Source organism: Lissotriton vulgaris, chromosome 12, assembly GCF_964263255.1.
Source record: "Lissotriton vulgaris chromosome 12, aLisVul1.2, whole genome shotgun sequence".
Lineage (NCBI taxonomy): Eukaryota > Metazoa > Chordata > Amphibia > Caudata > Salamandridae > Lissotriton > Lissotriton vulgaris.
Genome location: NC_141700.1, coordinates 307,669,476 through 307,691,031, shown reverse-complemented (window position 1 = coordinate 307,691,031; position 21,556 = coordinate 307,669,476).

Genomic DNA, 21,556 nt, shown 5'->3' with positions numbered 1-21,556 from the left:
TCTGGCTGAGTCGAGGATTTTGTCCTTGTGCCAGACTTTGGAAATGAGTTCGATCATGGGTGCAGATCCTATGTGTGCGGGGGAATGAGCCATCGTCAGTATGGGGATCAGGTATGAGTCAGGCAGCAACCATTTGTTTGCATCTTTTGTTCGCCAGCAGCCCTCATCATCCTTCAAACCCACCCCTTCCCACTTAGTCAGTTCGTGAGGGGTGCTGGCTGACTGGATGTCTCTAATCATTTCCCTTGCGTCAGTCCATTTCTCTGCTTGTGACCTGGTCACATACCTGCGTGTCACCGTCCTATTCTCAGCTGTGGTTCGTGCAGTGATGTCGGCCAGTGCATTCCCTTGTCCGACTAAGTCTGTCACCTTCTTGTGTGCCTGGCATTTGATCACTGCTAGTCGTTTGGGGAGGAGAACCGCTTCAATCAGGGCAGAAACCAGATCTCCGTGAAGGATGGGGGTGCCGTGGGACGTCAGGAATCCCCTTTCCCTCCACAGGAGCCCAAAATGGTGAACCACCCCGAAGGCATACTGGCTGTCTGTATATACGTTCGCGGTGGTTCCTGTGGCTATGATGCACGCTCGTGTGAGGGCTATCAGCTCTGCTGCCTGGGCAGATTGTTGTGTGATGCGGGCTGTCTCAACTACTGTTCGGGCTGTCGTTACTGCATAGGCAGCTGAAGTGGTGCCATCTGGGAGTTTGATGCATGAGCCGTCTACCCATAGCTCTCCATCGGGGTCTGTGAAAGCAGTGTCTCGGAGGTCAACACTACTCCTAGTTTGTTCGTCCGTGAGGGTCACACAGTCGTGTATGAGAGGAACGTCGGGGTCATTTTCAGGCAGGGGCAACAATGTGGCAGGATTCAAAGTTGTGCATCTCTTTAGTGTGATGTGGGGTGCAAGTAGCGTCAATTCGTACCATGTCAGTTGTGCGCTAGTCAGATGTTGAGTCTTGGTTTGGTTCAGAAGGGTGTCGACTGCATGGGGTACTAACACAGTGAGGGAGTTTGAAAGTACGATTCCCTCGCTCTGACGGATAGAGACAGCAGCGGCAGCTACTGCTCGAAGGCAGGCAGGCAAAGCTCTGGCTACAGGATCAAGAGTGGCGGAGAACTAGGCACAAGGGCGCTGCTTTGGACCTATAGACTGAGTCAGGACAGACAATGCACACCCCTCCCTTTCGTGGGTGAAGAGGGAGAAGGGTTTGGAGTAATCCTGGGTTCCCAGGACGGGCGCTGAACAGAGGGCATCTCGTAATTCCTTAAAGGATGCTTGACACTCAGGGGTCCAAGGGAGCGGGAAGGGGGCATCTTTGGCCAACAGGGCAAGTAGGGGTTTTACAATGAGGCTGAAATTGGGTAACCATTGTCTGCAAAAAGAGGTAAGGCCAACCAAAGAGCGGACTTGCTTTTGTGTTTTTGGGACGGGGGTGTCTAGGATGGTTTGGATTCGGTCGGGTGTGAGTTTCCTCCCTTCTTTGGACAGGAGATGGCCTAGGTATGTCACTTGTGGCTGGCAGAACTGCAATTTCTTTTTGGAAACTTTGTGGCCATTTTCTGCAAGAAAGTGTAGGAGTTGAACAGTGGCTGTGATTGCAAGTGGGGTGGTGTCGGCCGCCAAAAGGATATCATCGACATATTGGATCAACACCACTCCATCCGGTAGCTGGACGGCGTCCAGCTGTCTTTTGAGGGCCTGGCTGTAAATACTGGGACTTTCAGTGTACCCCTGGGGAGCTCTACAAAATCGGTACGAGCGGGATTTCAGGGTGAAGCCGAAGAGATAACGGCTGTCTGGATGGATGGGGATAGAGAAAAACTCATTCTTGAGGTCGATAACAGTGAAGGTGGTGGCAGTGGATGGGATGAGGGTCAGAATGGTGGTGATATCTGAGACTACGGGGTATTGGGGTACAACCACTTTGTTGATCTCTCGCAGGTCGATGATGAAGCGGTACGCTTTCTCATCTCCCTCGCCTTGCTTCTTGACAATGGGTAGGATAGGGCTGTTGCAGACATTGCTAACCACTTCTTCGACCACTCCTGCATCTACCAGAGACTGAATGATCCCCACCAGCGCCTTCTCACCCTCGGGCGATATCCGATACTGCGGGAGTTTCGGGAGCATAGCGTCCTGTCTCACAGTTATATGAATAGGGTCAATCATCATTCGTCCCACGTCAGAGTCATTTTTGGCCCATAGGTACGGAGGCAGGGTATCAAGCAAGGACAGGTCAGCATCAGTTATGGAGCACATGTGTCGTGCAGGGCAGGATTTGGGTATGTCTGGGTTGTCGTACAGGATGACTCGGACTCCATCCGGGGAACACCTAATGGTAGCTCGAAAATGCTTCAGTAAGTCAATGCCCATAATGGGTCAGGGGAGTTGGAGGAGAGCAGAAATGTTGTGTCAGTGGTGTTGCTTTCTAGGTCAAAGGTGACAGGCACGGACAGGGGGTTAGTGGAGGGCGTCCCATCGAAACCTATCGATGTAATGTGTGAGCCAGACAAGGGTGCCCTTGGAATCAGTCGTTTCGATAACACACTACGTGTCGCCCCAGTGTCTACCAAAAAATGGAGACTCTGTACCCAAGACCTTAGCAGTGACATAAGGACCTTGCTGGTCAACACAGAGCTCGACTGGATCCCTCCCTTGCCCCTGGCAGTCCTATACAAAATCGGGGGCATTCTCACCGTCGGATAGTTGATACTGGTTCTGTCGGGGACGGTCAAATGTGTTCGATCTCCCTGATCTGTCATTGTTGGTGTCGTTTGTGTGGCCTCGTCCTTGTCCCCTATTTCTCGGTCCACCCGCTACATCCTTGGGGTCCCTATTTCTGTTCATTTCTAGCAGAACCAGACACTGGGATTTCCAATGGCCGAATCCTTTGCAGAAGGCACATTGGTCATCGCTAATGTTTCTACGTCCAATGTGGGGTGTTGGGGTGTGGTCTTTAGGAGGTGGATTTCTAGGGGTGGTCGATTGGTAGTTCCCCCTGTGGGGTTCCTGTCCGACCGCTATACCTTGTATCTGGGCTATCATCACTCTTTCTTTCAAATCTTTCTTCTTTTTCTCGGATGCCCTATCATTCTCATTCTTCTGGTGTTCGTAATACTGAGCCATCTGAAGGATAGCTGCGGGTTTGGAGGCTCCCCAACTACTCTCACTCGTCTGCAGTTTTTGGGAGACCTCTTGTGATAGGCCCTTCACATAGTTTTGTACAAACAGGTGTTGTCCGGTTGCGGTGGTCATGTCTTGGCCACTGTAGTCGGAGAACACTGTCTCGAATCGGGAGAAGTATTCCGATACATCTTCCTGGGGTTTCTGACGACAGGCCGTGACTATCGACCAATCTACCTTTTTCGCTGGGATCAGTGTCTTTAACTTCTGAACTAATTTGTCTGGGAGTTCTAATATGTCCTTTACTGGTTTCCTTCCAGGCTCTCGCTGTCTATCTAGTTCACTGAGTTGGTTCCAGGTATGCCCAAACAGATCTGTGTGGTCAGCCTTCCGGATTTGCTTCCACACATCAGCTGGCAGGCATAACCCGAAAAACAAGTCAATGTACGCTAAAAATTGCATTTTTAAAAAGCGCACTCACCCGGCAAGCAGTCAGAGCGGGCTAGAGTCACGCTTAAACAGCGACCCCTTCGCTGCAACGATTAAACCCAGGAAAGCACTTTCCCGCCGCCATTTACGGCGAGGAAGCAAGGCCACGCCTACCTGAGGCCACGCCCACTCCCCTCAGCATAAATACGCGATTGGCAGCGTTAATCAAACAGAACCTTTGAAAACTCCTGAGGCGGAAGCCGGGAGACCGCCGAATATTTTAAAAACTGTCACTGTTGTGTATTTCTGTGTCACCACGCTAAAAATTGCATTTTTAAAAAGCGCACTCACCCGGCAAGCAGTCAGAGCGGGCTAGAGTCACGCTTAAACAGCGACCCCTTCGCTGCAACGATTAAACCCAGGAAAGCACGTTCCCGCCGCCATTTACGGCGAGGAAGCAAGGCCACGCCTATCTGAGGCCACGCCCACTCCCCTCAGCATAAATACGCGATTGGCAGCGTTAATCAAACAGAACCTTTGAAAACTCCTGAGGCGGAAGCCGGGAGACCGCCGAATATTTTAAAAACTGTCACTGTTGTGTATTTCTGTGTCACCACGCTAAAAATTGCATTTTTAAAAAGCGCACTCACCCGGCAAGCAGTCAGAGCGGGCTAGAGTCACGCTTAAACAGCGACCCCTTCGCTGCAACGATTAAACCCAGGAAAGCACTTTCCCGCCGCCATTTACGGCGAGGAAGCAAGGCCACGCCTACCTGAGGCCACGCCCACTCCCCTCAGCATAAATACGCGATTGGCAGCGTTAATCAAACAGAACCTTTGAAAACTCCTGAGGCGGAAGCCGGGAGACCGCCGAATATTTTAAAAACTGTCACTGTTGTGTATTTCTGTGTCACCACGCTAAAAATTGCATTTTTAAAAAGCGCACTCACCCGGCAAGCAGTCAGAGCGGGCTAGAGTCACGCTTAAACAGCGACCCCTTCGCTGCAACGATTAAACCCAGGAAAGCACTTTCCCGCCGCCATTTACGGCGAGGAAGCAAGGCCACGCCTACCTGAGGCCACGCCCACTCCCCTCAGCATAAATACGCGATTGGCAGCGTTAATCAAACAGAACCTTTGAAAACTCCTGAGGCGGAAGCCGGGAGACCGCCGAATATTTTAAAAACTGTCACTGTTGTGTATTTCTGTGTCACCACGCTAAAAATTGCATTTTTAAAAAGTGCACTCACCCGTCAAGCAGTCAGAGCGGGCTAGAGTCACGCTTAAACAGCGACCCCTTCGCTGCAACGATTAAACCCAGGAAAGCACTTTCCCGCCGCCATTTACGGCGAGGAAGCAAGGCCACGCCTACCTGAGGCCACGCCCACCCGCCCCTCCTCAGCCCCATAAAAATGTGTAATCACCGGACGCGCAGCGGACGGGCGCCGCGGGCACGCCGTCAGCGCGCCAAAGGCGCGCCAAAGGCAAGCCCGTCTGGGCCCGTCCGGACCCGGACGGCCCTTGGCCCCGTTACTCTGCCAGGTGACCCTCAGGATCGAGTGATGTATACAGCAGATACATTATGCGCCCTACGTCCTAAAACCATCCTGGCCTGCTACCACACGTTCAGTGCAGAGAAGGTCTTCTCGACTTGCCCACACTGCAATCCAATTCCCCCCCCTAAATCTACCATACCTGCTCTGAAATCAGGACTCCTCAACTGCCGTTCCCTCCCTCAACACGCCACCGAAGTAAATCTCTTAATTCTGAATCAGGATCTTGACCTGTTATTCTTAACGGAAACATGGCTATCTGACTACACCGACCCGGACGTCGTCACAGCCCTCCCCACAGGCTATCTCTGTCAAGCTTTAAATAGACCTAAAGGGAGAGGAGGCGGGGTAGCCATAATTCACAGGGAACAATTCATCTGTAGGATGACTAACGCTGATATCGAGGACTGTGAGTGCGGCCAGTTCTCCATCCAAATCTCTCCAGCCCTCACCCTGGCAGGGCTTCTGACCTATCGTCCCCCTGGGGCTCCAGGCAATTTTATCAATTCCATATTCGAATCTATTTCCCAACTAGCTTCTTCCACCTCCAACTTCCTTATATTAGGTGATCTGAATCTCCACTTCCTAGACCCGATGGATCGAGTAGCCTCGGACATTAGACACGACCTTACATCTCTAAAGGTACGTCTAGTGAACAACGTGCCCACCCATGAGGAGGGCCACCTATTGGATCCTATCTTCACCAATATAGCAACGGTGACCACTAACCCACCTGTGACCCTTCCATGGACAGACCATTTCCTGGTCCCTTTTTCCTGGGAAATTCCCATACCTATTCACCTAACCCCTAAAACCCAGGTTACCGACCGCCAATGGCACAAACTATCACCTGAGAAATGGGCCCTTTCTCTTGCAGATTCCATTCCCGAGCTCTCCTCTGACTCTAATACGGCCGACAAACAATTCAATGATTGGATCACGTCGTCTCTTGACACTATACTTCCAAAAATCACCACCTTTAAACAGCCTAAAAGGATATCCCCCGCTTCATGGTACACTCCAGAGCTTAAAGCCCTACGCCAAGAGTGTAAAAAAACCGAACGCTCATGGAGACGCGATAAATCAGGAACCAATAAAAACATCTGCTCTATTTCTCTTCTAACTTATAAAACCGCTATTCGCAAAACCAAAAGCGTGTTTTTTCAGGAGAGAATAGAGAAAGCGGGATGCTCCGGGAAGGAAGCATACGCTATCCTTAAAGAGCTCTCAAAACCTCCAGAACAAGGACGGGGACCTCCTTCCGACCCCAAAGCCGACCAGGAGAAATGCCAACAATTGGCTAACTTCTTCCAGGACAAAATCCGACTAATCCTGGACTCAATTCCTCCCTCGAGCCCGAGGGGAGAAATTGTTCTCCCATGTTCGACATCTTCTACTGGTCTGTCCACGTGGGGCCAGGTCACGATAGACGAAGTACGGACGACGTTCAACTCCATGAAGAGCGGTTCCCCCAGAGATCCTGCTCCTCTTCGGATCCTTAAGGAGGTAGCCCCTTCTATCATCCCCTCCCTCACTCATCTGATTAATACTTCACTCCAACAGGGAGTTGTACCCCCGAGCTGGAAGAAGGCTGTGGTAAAAGCCTTACTGAAGAAACCTGCTCTTGACCCTGAGAACCTGGCGAACTACAGGCCCATTTCCTTACTCCCAGGAGTTAGTAAGATCGCGGAAAAACTTGTCAACAGGAAACTCTCGCAGTTCCTAGAGGCCAATAACAAACTGAAAAACTCCCAGACGGGCTTCCGACCAGGACAGGGCACGGACATCGCCCTCCTGGCGGCGGTAGAGGAAGCTAGAACGCTATTGGACGGGGGAGGATCAGTGGCAGTGATCCTCCTCGACCTTAGCGCAGCGTTCGATACCGTTGACCACCAACTCCTCATCGAAAGACTGGCAAGAGTTGGAGTGGAAGGTACAGCCTTATCCTGGCTTTCATCCTTCTTGACACAACGATCTTATCAGATCTGGGAGAAGAACGCCCGCTCCTCCGAAATGCCCCTCCAATGTGGTGTGCCTCAGGGCTCCTCCCTGAGCCCCACATTATTTAATATCTATATGTCCACATTGGAGGAGGTTATCACCCCTTTCGGAGTGAGTGTCGTCAGCTACGCCGACGACACACAATTAGTGGTGTCTCTGTCCCATCCCAAACAACAGAAAGCTGATCTCTTCAACTGCCTCACGCAGGTCCATCACTGGATGAATAGATCAGCCCTAAAGCTAAACGGGACAAAAACTGAGGTCCTTTTACTTGGCCCAAAAGGAACCTCACTCCCCCTGGACATGTGGCCAACCTGTCTAGGTCCTCCCCCAGACCCAAAGACTGAGGTGAAAAGTCTAGGTGTATGGATAGATTTTGAACTCTCATTCGCCCCGCAATCAAAGAAGGTCGTAGGGACCTGCTTTGGTCTTTTAAATTCCTTGAGGAAAGTCCTGCCCCTTCTTCCTCCTAAATCGCAAAAATTACTAGTCCAAGGTCTCATAATATCAAGACTAGACTATAGTAACGCGATTTATTTGGGCGCACCGGAAGCGACTCTGAATAAATTGCAGAGAATTCAGAACACGGCTGCCCGGATTATCACCAACACCCCGGCCAGATCATCGGCCAAACCCGCTCTCAAACTCCTTCATTGGCTCCCCATAAGGGAGAGAATCAAATTTAAAGCCTTATGTCTTGTGCACAAAACTTTGCACAACCAAGGCCCCCCAGTCCTTCGCAATTTTATCACCCCTTACATAGCCACTAGATCCCTCCGTTCCAACGCAGAAAATCTCATCAACACCCCAAGATTTAGGAAAGTCCGTTCAGGAGGAAGACGTTTCTCGGTACAAGCGGCCCGTCTCTGGAACTCTCTTCCTCGCGACCTACGTCTTGAACCTCAATATCTGCGTTTCAGGAAGTTGTTAAAGACACATCTGTTTCCCTAGCTCCTATGCCCTCCCCGTGAACTCAGCCTCGGTCCTCAGATTTTACTGTTTTAGGGTTCTCTAGCGCTGGGATACCTCCGGGTGACTATGCGCTTTATAAAAATAAATAATAATAATAATAATAATAAAGTCATTATCGTCGAACCCAAGGCTGTGCCCAATTCGGTATAGAATGCTGTCGGGTTCTTTCTTAAATCGGGCAGAGTTTGTCTAAAAGTTAGGATATCTTGTCGGTCCCATGGTTGGTAAACCCAATTGTACACAACCCTCCCTTTTGCATCTGCGTGATTAATATCATCGTTTGTTCCCAGACCACGTGGCGGAATCCAGTAAGGGGCCGCCTCTCTGATGGGCATCATAGTGTTGAATATTTCTACTGAGGTCGTTTCAGGGACTGTAACCTTGGCTTCTGGTTTTTGTTCCGTGAGGTGGCGGAAGACCTCAAGCATCTGCATGAAGAGCTCCACTGCCTCACGTTCAGTCCCATCTCCAACATCAATCTTCCTATACAGCGTTGTCAGTTTAGCGGGGCCCTTACTCTGATACCTATCCTCATATGCGTTCAGGGTGTGGTAGCTGAATCGTAAAATGAAATGCCGTCTGTGGCTGTCGGCATGCGAATTATACATGCTCATTGTGTATTCTTCGCTCTCCCTTCGTTCTACTAATGTCTTTGCTATTTTGTCAATCCCATCCCGCTCATCTTTGCTCAACCTATTTGGTCTGGCTGGTGGGTGCTTGCTAGCCTCGGGGTCATCTGGTGGTGCTGCTAATGTGGCTGGTGCGGAGGCCGTGAGGGCTGGTGCACTAGCGCTAAGGTCGTTCTCGTTCGCACTCAGGGCCTGCAGGTGTTGTTGGCAGGGGGCATATGGAGGGGGCATGTAGATGATTGGGGGACCTTGCAGTAACTCATTGTTCGCCCGTTGTTTGGAGGGCAATTCAGGGTAGAGCGCAGAGGGGGTCCTAACGGGACATTGACCTGTCGATCCTGATTCTTGGTTCTGTGTAGCTTCCTTTCTTTCTTTTATTTCTTCTTCTAGTTGCTTAGCGGCTAGGAGGGCTGCCTTTCGTAATTCTTTCCCTATTTTTGCTTCTTCTCTTTTTCTTCGTTGTTCCGTTTCTTTGCGCCACATGCCGATACTATCGAGCATAGTGGGCGTGGTCTTATTTTTCTGGAGCGCTATTTCTAATGTTTTTATTTTATGATCATCAAAGGAACCTATCAGTGGCCACTGACTTTTGAGGTCCGTTTTTGTGTATTTATGCCATAACCTAGTATAGGCAATAGCGACTAGTCCATGCTTGGTGAACATGTCCTTAGTAGGGGTGCCTTCCAGTGGAGCTGGATGGTTCATCTCTAATAAGCGGTCCGGGCTGAACAGGCTACCAATCAGTGGGGAGAAGATAGGCATGACGGGTTACAACGGGGACAAAGGTCTGCACTACCTATCTTATCACGGCGGGCAAAGACTAGACAGAATATTTCTATTCTCCGTTGTTTGCAGGCGGTGAATACCTCAAAAGAACCAATATCGAACAATCAATGTTCGGTCAATCAAACAATCAGTGGGGAGAATAAGTGGGTACGACGTGTTAAAGGTTTGCGTTACCCACTCTTTCTCTACCTGCAAAGAGAGACCTTGTTCTTCCCTGTTTGCAGACAGAGAATCTCCAGACAACAATCCACGAACGACAGTTCGGGAAAACAGTGGGGGAGGAAGATAGGCACGACGGATTACAATGGGGACAAAAGTCTGAGTTACCTATCCTTCACTGCTTGCAAAGAGAGAGCCTGTTGTTTCTCCGTTTGCAGACGGTGAATCTCCAGAGGGATCAACAAAAGAGTAATACTAGTATTATCCAAATCAAACAATCATTTCTCAATTTGTCGTGTTTACACGACCTTACCCGGACCGCATGGACGGTTTCCTGTCTTCCGAATCCAGCGCCCGATCGTCCTCTATTCTTCGTGATGTTCGTGGCACTCCTGATGGTTCCCAGTCAGGACCGTAGATCACTCGAGAGAGGTCTGTTCGGAACTAGTGAAGGTCGGATGATCGGCTGTCAGACGAGGGTCTATTGAACACGAGCTCTCCCGATCGTTGCAGTCGTTCACTCTGTCGTCGGGACCTCTCCCACTGGATCCACGTGTCGCTGATGGGCCCCACGTGGGCGCCAATTGTAGAAAAAGGGTAGGGCTATGGCCTTTTCCAAGATTTGCCCGGCGCTAACCGCCTCTATACCATTCAAGTTACCAAGCAATGAGGCAGGCGCTGGAGACTAGAAGGCAGGAAACAGAAGTTTTATTCCGACGGAGCAGAACACATCAGATCAGACAACAAGGTATCGTCTCGAGGTGCTCTAACAGCCTCTCTGAGGCCTGGCCTCTTATACCCTGGTTTATGACATGTGAGCATTCTTTATTGCATAAAAAGACTCTTTAAACTTATGAAATGACGTCCCCATAATCCTCGTGTCAAACCCACCCCCACATACATCCACAATAGAGGTCCTCACCCTGCTGATAACAGGAGGGGGCTATCACGCGGCTGAGTGTTCCGCCGATTCTTAGGATGTGTGCGCCTGATCGTATCCCATGGGGTGGGGAGGCCATGATCAATAGTGGGTCCTTTGAAGAGGAGCGACTCCATACAATACGGGGCAGTAAACGGTATCTCCCGGCTTAGGCGATGGCCTCGGACCTGTGTGGACAGTCGGACTCGGGGGAAGGGGTCATCAAAGGAGTGGTATTCATGCCGCGTGGACAATCAAGCGCGGAGGGATGGTTTATCAACAGAGGGGTATTCATGGAAGGAGAGGAGGTGCTGGTCAGGCGCGGGCGTGACTCCCAAGGACAGGGTCATGCAGGAGGAGAAGGGTTATGCTCATGTGAGGGAGGGAGGGGGAGCCAGGGTGCGCTGAGGATGCTTGCAGGGTCGGAGGAGCGCGCTGGCGATCGATCGTGGACAGGGAGACCATGATACCTAAAATGGCTGTCGTGCACGTTGTACGTCGGTGACAAGCTGGCGTAGATGATGTTCAGCTCGTAAACTAAAATTCCACAGGGAGAGAGGGGGCCTCACAGCGTAGTTAAGGCAAGGTTCGTATTTTAGGGCCGTTTTTTGTCGACGCTTATTTGAATTATGTGATAATGTGAAGGAGCAGAGGCGATCGAGGGATAGGTGTGTTTAGGCAGCGCTTGGTGGGTAAACTTCTTGGCACACTGCTCCAATCAGAGTTATTACCAGTTATGTATTGCTGTATTGTCCGATGACAAGTATGAACCCTGGATGGCATTTGACTTGACACAGCCATTATTTATGACTATTTTGCGACTGTCCTAGGTATATCGAAAGATGTAGCGTTATCACGTTAAAGCTTCGTTTATTGACGCGCTTGTTGTCTGGTGCATGGTCCGTTAGGGCTGCTGGGTCCGGGGTGTGAAGTGGCTTGAATATGTTAGACTCCACTATATGGGGAAAAGCGCACCCTACATTGATGGGGCGTGGCTCCAGTGGCGGCTTACTCACAATAGTAAGATCCATGTTACTGCTAATTACTTTATGCGATTTTATATAGCGCGGACTTTACCCGAAGGTGTCAGAGCGCTTCACAAGAGGAACAGTAATGATACATGAGGTGAAAATTACAAGAGAACAAATTACAAAAGCAAACGTTAAGCATCGTATGCGCTCTTTCTCTTGAGTTGTTGGAGGAGCCCGCATGACGGAGGGTCAGCCCGGGCCATGCAGGACGAAGTGTTAAGGTTTGGTTATTTTTACCTGACCAAGTTTCAGCGGGACAACGTGGGCAGAAGGCTTGTTACTTTCCAAAGAATTCGGGGCCGCTCAGAATGACCGTCAATATAACCTTTAAAAGGCAAATATTTTGCATTAGGTTTATCAAAAGATATAGGGTTATTGATTGATCATTACTGTTAGATCAGTTAGGTAATGCGCTGGTGCTCTAAATCCTGGCTCAGGGGTTCGATTCATATAGTCAGGATATTTGGGGTTCGATTCATATAGGCGGGGTATTTTTAGGTTAATTATGTTATTTAATTTTGCAGTGCTTCTAATGCTTGTTGCATAATTCTGAGCCCATATGAAGTGGGGGCGTGACTCCAGTGGGGGCGTGTCATCTTCGTCTCCGATACTCTACAATTTAGTTTGCTCATTTAGTTATATGTAGCGCGCAGCAGTTTACACGCTGGGCGGTATTCTGGGAAGGTGCTAGGGAGGTCCAAGCCTTGCAAAGCGGCAGCGTGGTGGTAAAACAACATATTGATGTCCTGTTACGGTGTTTCAAACACCATACAGAAGCTGTGGTTTTGAAGAATGTTATGAAAACACAGACCCTAAGTTCTGCATTCTGATGAATGACGCAGTTTGAAATGGAGTGCCTTCTCGGCGCATTCTTTTATTAATTTATGTTGAATGAATTTATTTATAAAAAATAAAAAAATAAAAAGAAAGGCGAATTCGTAATGCAGGTTGGGTATCACATTGCGGTCATGGGCATGTCTACCAAAGGAGGTCAGTTTAATTGTTCTTAGTGTGAGGCAAGAGATTTAGCAGGAGCCTGGCCCGGCTTCAGAAGGGGAGAGATGAAGGAGCTCTTGCCTGCAGTGCCAATGACAGTTAAGCAACGGAGGCAAAGTAAGACGTCCATTCTATATAATGGGAGGCTGAGCTAGTTAATTTTACGTCAAACTCGCTTCGGACCACCAAGCGAAGCTTCCATGTTTTCCGAGGGCCAGCTATAATGCCATTACTGGCTGTTGATGCTTTAGATGTTGCAGGGCAAGGAATGGGCTGTATTGAACACTACACAGCTCGCAGAATTCCACTCTAGTTCTGAAAATGTTTAAATGTGTAGACCCTGACGCTTAATTCATCCATACCGCGCTATGCTGGTTCACTGCATATATGTATGTTACGTTTTGATTTTATAATGGGTGGCACCGTTAGGGCATTTAAGAAGGGCTGCAGCCAGAGGCCTAGTTTTATGAAACATGGTGCAAGTGTATTGAACAATACACAGCTCGCAGAATTCCACTCTAGTTCTGAAAATGTTTAAGTGTGTAGACCCTGACGCTTAATTCAACCATACCACGCTATGCTGGTTCATGTATGTTACGTTTTGATTTTATAATGGGTGGCACCGTTAGGGCATTTAAGAAGGGCTGCAGCCAGATGCCTAGTTTTAATAAACATGGTGCAAGTTGCTAATAGCAGAGGTTGTACTGGTAGGGACACGGGAGCGCGGTGAAAATTATAGCCCAGGTCCCAGGATGCATCATACCGAAGTCATACACTAGCATCTTTGGCAGAGATTTTGCTGATTATAGAGCTGGAATAGCTTGTTGTCTATAGAAACACAGTTAGTGTTTCAGTTAGTGTTTCAGTTTCTTTGGTATTAGTGGTTGGGCAAGTTCCAGGCTGTCAATTCTATCGTTATTACAATGCCCTCAGCCATGGAGAGAGATTTCGCAAATTTCCCCCGCATGTGAGTGGGATGGAACATTATTATATGGAGAAGAGGTGGTTTAATGACCGGAGCGGCAGATATTGCAACAGGTGTCACAGGTGGGAAACGAGCTTGACTGGGTTTATTGGCTGTTCAAAATATTGGTGTCAGAGGATCTCACATTTAAAGAACAGGGGTGAACAAGGCACCAGAACCTCGTGGTTTAAGGTCTCTGACTCTCACTCCAAAGACTATATTTTCAAATGAGGTCTTTTTGAGTACACATTTGCGGTATTTCTCAAAAATGGTTACTGGTGGCAATTCTAGGAACACTGAAGATTCTGAAAGAATGGAGTGGTGGGCCAAGGTTTTGGGGATGCATAGTTAGACACACATCGACATGTGCTTGGTTTCAGATTGCAGATGCCATATGAGATCTGCGGCACTTCTCAGTTGTCTCATTTATTGGTTGGGAGGTCATTCTGTGATAGCATGATACTTTATAACTGCCACCAGTGGTAAAAGAGTTGAAAGGTTGACTGTTTGGTGGCAGTTGTATTGGGGTGGCAGATGATGGCACAGTTAATAAACAGTGGTCAAAGGGGTCACAGGGGCTTGTGGTTAAGGTCCCAGAAATGTTACTCCGAAGTTATGAGTTCAAATCCTGTCATTCTGAGGCACATTGTCAATATAATGTTAACAAGAGGTGGCTGGCTACAATTCTATGGACAAAGGAAAACATTAACTAAGGATGGCACACCTCAGTTGTTGCAATAATTGGTTTTGATGTCATTTTGGGGAGAGCATCACAGATTATCACTGCCTTTGGAAACGGAGTTGGGGGGTTTTCTGTTAATAAGGGACAAGAATGTGTTGGCATGATAAGCGGACATCTTTAGTGTTCACTCATGCGTATTTTGGCACTGAGTAGTAGCGGTTTGGCATTACCCAACTTAAGGGTACTCAGGTTGTCGACCTCAGGCGGATGAAAGGCTGAGGGGACCAGTCGGGGTTGTATTGATTTACGGAGCCACAAGACCCGGCTTAAAGATTGCTGGTGTATTTTGCGGCACAATTGACACCCAGACTGGAAAGGTATTAGTTCTATTGTTCGAGGTGAAGAACAGGGTTGGGCACTAACAGCAGACGTATAGGTATTTGCTAGTGGAGTAGTGGTAATACATGTTGCTCCAGAGATAATTGGATGCAGTGTGTAAGAAACACGTAGGGCATTTGTGAAAAGGGCCCTGTTCCAGTACCTTGGGCGTCAAGGAATAGTGTGGACTGTTTTGCTTTAGCTTTTGAGCATGGATGGATATTCATTCACTAGATTCTTCAACAACAAAAAAAAAGAGAGAAAAAGAAATGGCTGACAGCCCGGCAGCTTAGACGTGGGGCCACTGGCATTAGGGGAAACAAGTGAATTAATAGCTGCTATGCAGGAGGCACAATTATTGCAGGGGTGAAGGCATGCCAAAAATGCAGGGCGAAATTTGGCAAAGACGGGATGTAACCACTGGTGTGGGTGATGCAGGAGGTGCTTAGATAGCTCACGCTCAGGGAAGAGCAGCTTCAGAGTATACTGGAACTGCAGCTTTTTTGACAGGGAGCCGCTCATGGGTTTATACAAACGTACTGTCTATTATATATTTCTAAGTGCGACTTCAAAAGGGTGGATCTCCAAACGCTGACTGTTTGTTTTTCCTTTTCTCCACATGCTGGTGGGAGGCGCGTGGCACTGACATGGCGATAACATGATCTCTGGATGACAACTGGCAGAACATGAAGGATAGCCAGCATTCATTTCCGGCACAAAAGGGCAGAACCTTCAGGATAGCCAGCGTTCAGTTCCGGCACACAAGGGTGGAGGACTTCGTGTTCGGTGTGGTAGTGCTTCAACAGTGTGATGTGTCCTGTCATGGGTTAGGCTGTAGTGCAGTTCACCATCCTAAGGAAGCAAAGAACAAAGGATAGCGCTTACCATCAAGGGCTGAAGGGATGTTGCAAAGTAATACCTCGGGCCATAGCCACATGTAGGTAGAATTTGGTGGATATGGGACAAAAAGGGGACGCTTACCTCTGGGCTCTGACACAGTAACGGCTGTGTGGACAATACTAGGGGGGGGGGATCCGCCTTGGGCCCAGAGAGGGGAGCAGGCTCATGTAGCCTGGTGTTGGGTATGGCGATTTACCACGGATAGAGCCCGTACTGGCTCTTCAATTGCAATGGTTACCTGGTTTAAGCAGTGCTGCCTATATGGCAGTGTTAATGGTTCAGTGGGGCTGCTTTTCATAGCGCAGGTGGGTGCAGGATGTGGCATAAGCTAAGTTATTCTGTCCTGCAGGCCAGATTAAGTTTATTGGGCACCAATTTCCAGTAAAGTTAAGGCCGTAGTACAGTGGGCGGAAAGCGCCGTTCAGGGGGCTGATATGGGCCGGATCAATTTCTCAAGTGTTACCTGGTTGCATAAGTTCTAGGAGGTGTAATGCCTCTTAGTATAATGGGTGAATAGGTCGCCTATTACCTACAGGGGGCAGTTTGGGAGCGGGTGCCTCCATCAAGGGATTTAAAACATATGGGACTCCTTTTTGGCAGGAAGGCAGTCAATGGGGCTCCGGGCTGGCGGGAGGGGGGCTGTCCTGCTGGTGGTCCTGGACTCTCTGGCCCAACCCGAGATGCCGGTGCTTGGTAAGAAGCAACTTAGTGAGAACTGGTGCGCAAGAAAGGCGCAAAGCAGTGCCCTGGTGGCCACGTCTAGAGGTAGACGACGGGTAGTTACCTCAAATTAGAAGCAATGGAGATGGGTTGTGGCCTGCTGGTACAACCCGCAACATGTGTGGCGTTATGGTCTGCTGGTACAACCCGCATCAAGTGTGGCTCTGGAGATCCAGAGTTGTAAATGCAATTGTAACTGTAACCTCTGACTAAAATGAATACTGTGCAACCCTCTGCTTATCATTGTGGGTTGGATTGGTTTTAATAAAAGTTGGTCTAATGATGTCAGTTCATCAGAAAATAAAGGGTTGGCATCATCCATCTGCTTAAATGGGGGGCCATCGGTACTAAATTGGGGGCCGTAGAGCCAGATCTGGAAAGGAAGTAGCTACTGGGGGGAGGGCGAGAGCGCCAGTTGGCTCCTCGTCCTGTGGCGGGGTCCCGGCCAAGAAAAATGTTGGGGGCTCCTTTCTGGGCGGGGACGGGCTCATCCTGGAACAAGGAGGTAATCAATGGGGCTCCGGGCTGGCGGGAGAGGGGGGCGTCCTGCTGGTTGTCCTGGACTCTCCGGCCCTACCCGAGATGCCGGTGCTTGAAAGAAGCAATTTGGGGAAAGCTGGGGCACAAGGAAAGGCGCAAAGCAGTACCAGGTGACCGCGTCTAGGGGGTAGACGACGGGTAGTTACCTGGAATGGATTGGAAGCAATGGAGGTGGGTTGTGGCCTGCTGGTACAACCCACATCCAGGGTGGATCTGGAGATCCTGAATTGTAAATACAATTGTAACCTGCGGTGCAAACAAATACTGCACGACCATATGTTTATCAATGTGTGCTGGTTTGTTTAATAAAGTTGGTCTAATGTTGACAATGTATCAACAAATAAAGAGGGCGTCATCTGAGAGAATTAATAAAGACTACGCAGTGAAGACCAGCCACTTTGTTGGGTACCTTTTGTGGGGGGCAAAAAGGGGGGTAAAGTCAAAGTATGGTGAGACGAATTGCACGTTATATGCCTACTATGAGAGGCCACCCGCGCCTAGGGGAGGGGGGCCTTTAGTGGCATTACGGGCGAGAGGCAGGGAGAAAGAGACTGGGCGTACATGGGCAAGGGGAGTGGGAGGGGTTAGCAGGAAAGGCAAGAAGGTAGGAAGAGCTCGCAGGCGACCCCTCCCCAGGGAACGGGATAAGAACATGGACCACGAGGGAGAAGCCCTCTTTGTCCTCTTGCCTCGGGTGCCGCGGGTTACACAGTTAGAAGGAAGTTGCCCACCCACCCATCCCTGTTGTTAAAGGTAGAACTGGTGAGGTCCCGGCCAAGAAAAATGTCGGGGGCTCCTTTCTGGGCGGGGACTGGCTCATCCTGGAACAAGGAGGGCAGTCAATGGGGCTCCGGGCTGGCGGGAGAGGGGGCCGTCCTGCTGGTGGTCCTGGACTCTCCGGCCCTACCCGAGATGCCGGTGCTTGGAAGTAGCAATTTGGGGAAAGCTGGGGCGCAAGGAAAGGCGCAAAGCAGTACCAGGTGACCGCGTCTAGAGGGTAGACGACGGGTAGTTACCTGAAGCAATGGAGGTGGGTTGTGGCCTGCTGGTACAACCCACATCCAGGGTGGATATGGGGATCCTGAATTGTAAATACAATTGTAACCTGCGGTGCAAACAAATACTGCACGACCATATGTTTATCAATGTCTGTTGGTTTGTTTAATAAAGTTGGTCTAATGTTGACAATGTATCAACAAATAAAGAGGGCGTTATCAGGGAGAATTAATAAAGACTACGCAGTGAAGACCAGACACTTTGTTTGGTACCTTTTGTGGGGGGCAAAAGGGGGGGTAAAGTCAAAGTATGGTGAGACGAATTGCACGTTATATGCCTACTAACCCTGACACCCAGCAAGCGCTCCAGTGAGTGGAAGCCAGAAAATTAACAAGCGCTCCTGCGCTGTGCTCTAGGTCGCTGGTTCCAACCACAGCGAGTAGCAAGAAGTGGCAAGAACAGTAGCGTACCTTACAAATCAGAGACGTGCCAAATGTGAGTCTCTTTGTCAGGAACATTCATGGAAGCAGAGGTTCGGGAACGTCCTGAAAGGTGAAGGTGTTAATTCAAAGCACGGACGCAACGGGAACCGGTCTGGTTATGTTGATTCACCGGATACGCCGTGATCAAGGTGACGTCAGCTACCGGTCTCTGGAAGCTAGACCATTGACCTTGCTCCGTACATCAAGGGCGGATTCAGCCTCCCGCATTCCTTTGTGGAGTCGGGGAGCCAAAATCGTGCCAATAACCCCCAGAAAAGTGCAGCAGAGTTCATACAATGCATGAGGGATGAATACATTCAAGCAAATGAATAGCTGGAGTGCTCATTTAGCCTATCAGTGATTCAGCCCTTTGGGTTGCGATGATAACATGTGACAGAATTAATGTATGTTGTGGTGCTGTTACAAATTCACCTTCAGGTTAAAGTGTGCTTTGATGGTGCACAATGGAAAGTGTTCTTTAGTGGACTCCCTTCACAATGACATTCGCAAATTAGATGATATGTAAACATTGATGTATGCCCTTTCATGGATGTTCGTCTGATCATGTAAGTCTACAAATATTTTAATGCACCTTTTAACATGGTGACATTTTAAGCAATGTGAGTATGATTTTGAAGGAATTGGAAATTACTTTTTTGAATTGTCCATAGAAGATTCCTTGTTTACCAACACTACTACAGTCGTTGTCCCTTTAAACTCAAATGTATTTTGATTGTGTAGCTAGTAATCTCATTCCCCATCGATGGGCCTGGTGTACAAAGGAGGCTGGTTCCAGCACAATTTTTGCATTGCAGTGTGATACAAGAGATGTATAAAGCCCTCGTACCGTAGAGAGTCAGGCCACAAAATTATGCGACCCTCTTTTGTCAGAAATATAAACATGCTGGGGAAAAAGTGTGGGGCTCCTTGCAGCCTCTTGTGAATGTTCAATTGGAGGGATGTATGGAACAGCAGAACCCCATCCATGCATTCAAATTCACTAAATATGTTGTGATATCGCTCCTCATAACTTTAGCTGTCTGTTGCAGATGCATTGTAAGCAATACTTTAATAATTCCTTAAAATGGGCTTAAAGGCTATACTCTTGTTCATGTTTGAATAGATTTTGATCTATTCCAGTTTCCAGCTTTTGATGTGATCGCTTTACTCTCTACTTTTGTATTTGTCCCACCCCTGGAGCATTTTGGTATTATCTTGTGTTTTTAACAGGAGTCGTTTATATTTCAAGGCCTACGTCAGGGAACTATTTTCCTTTTGAATGTTTCTGAAGCATTTGCCTTTTTCTTGTCATTTAAATAGCTTGTCTTATTACCTCCTGTTATTCGTGTATGTCTGCATGCCTATTTGTGAATAAATAAAATATTACATCTATATGTATTTGTTGGATGAATGCTTGTTTCTGTATTTTTGTGTGTATTGTTTTGTGTTTCAAATCATTGCTAATGCTCAGGCCTCGGTCTTTGGCTTCCAGTGATGACTCAGTGGGGTGTAAGGGGGGCTCAGATTTCAATTAAAATAAAAGTAGGGGTCCCTAGGTTCCGGTAATTATTAAGTGTGGGCCAACAGAACTCAAAGGGTTAAGAACCTTTGGTTTTGCTAGTGCATAGAGCCATTCCTTGGACCAATGTATGCACCCCCAATGCCCAAGCCACACTCACAATTTGGAATCTTTATGTCATGGACAGCTTTCTCTTTGAAAATCCAAAACCATAAAACTCTGGCATATGTACAAGCCCCTATCACCACCACAACGTCACTTTAACGGATGTTGTGGTGGCGATAGAGGCTGCGCCTTATATACAAGACAGCATTAAGTCACATTAGGCTTAAAGCTGCCTTGTACCTAAAGCCCCGTTTCACGCATGGTTAGAGCGAAAGGGGCGTGCAGTGGGTGTAGTGGTGAGCGTTCTACCGCAACACCTATTGTATTTGACACTGCCTCCTGTGTACAAGAGTGTTGTACATAGGAGGCAGGACCAAAATTAAGACCAGGAAAATCCTGGTCTTAAGTTGGCAAAATGAGGGGAAATGCATTATTTCTCCTCGTTTTTGATTTTTTCCATGTGTTCTGCCTTGTGCAGCACACATGGAAAAAGCAAAATGCCATTGTTTGTTTATGTACAGGAAGGTGTCTCTTCCTGTACAGGAACAAAAGTTTTTAAAAAATGCCATTTTGTAACTTTCATGTGTGCTGCATTAAGCAGCACACAGGAAAGTTACAAAACGACATTTTAGGATTGGTTATGTGCTGGAAGGGACACATTCCTACACATGAACAATCCTCCCCTGCACACTAACACCCTTGCACTCTGGTGCAAGCGTGCATGTGTTGGCGCTAAGTTAATAAACTTAGCGCCATTGCAGGGGGAAACGCAAGGCTGTACCACATTCTTGCAAATATGGTGCAGACTTGTGTTTCCAAAGTAGCGGAGCGTGTCGTTAAGCCAAGGAGGCTAACGACACGCTCCGCCACTGCATTGTACATATCCCCCTCGGTGTGGAAACACTGATTGAGACATGACATATCAATTTGTACGGAGGGTGACCCCTTTCGGGCCAGTCCTCTTTCTAAATCGTAATAAGAATAACACAGCTAGTAGTTGCGGTGTTGCAACAAGTGCAGTAATGCTGTAAAACTCACCTGTGTCAATATCTGACCTTCAAACAGACATGTTTTATATATTTTGACGTCCATTTCTTACAATAGTTTTTCTGGCGCCAATATTTCTGAAGCAATGTGGTAATTCCTCATTTCCCAATATCAGTGGGAAAATTAGAAATATTTGGTAATCTGAAGATTGCACATTTCTACTTGTTCCTCACCGCCACCAACAGCCAAGAATTCTCTCCCGCTGTCAAAAAATGTCACACTTGCGTCTGTGTATATAGAAACCACATTTTTATATAAATATTGCAGAGAGCAAACAAAAGTGAGCCACCGTACAAAGCCTGTCACGTTCAACTTAAGAAGATAAATCCGTTTTGCAGATAGTATCTGTAGCGATTTGCAGTGCAACACGCGAAGGGCACGGCGATTGAACTGTCAACTTCCTAACAGGAGACAGCATCAAGCAGACAGGAAACTATTAAATATATTATTTATATAGAAGAGAGGAACATAACAACCGCACGGGCTGCAGGAAAGCTCCCCGCTGTGGGATTTCAGACCTCTGAGCTGAAGTACTCCCTCCGCAGGCGGATGTCAAGTCACCGGGCCGGCTGCCTCTTACCTCTGAACTAACAGCTTTGAGATTGCTCCTGAGAAGCACTAGAAAGG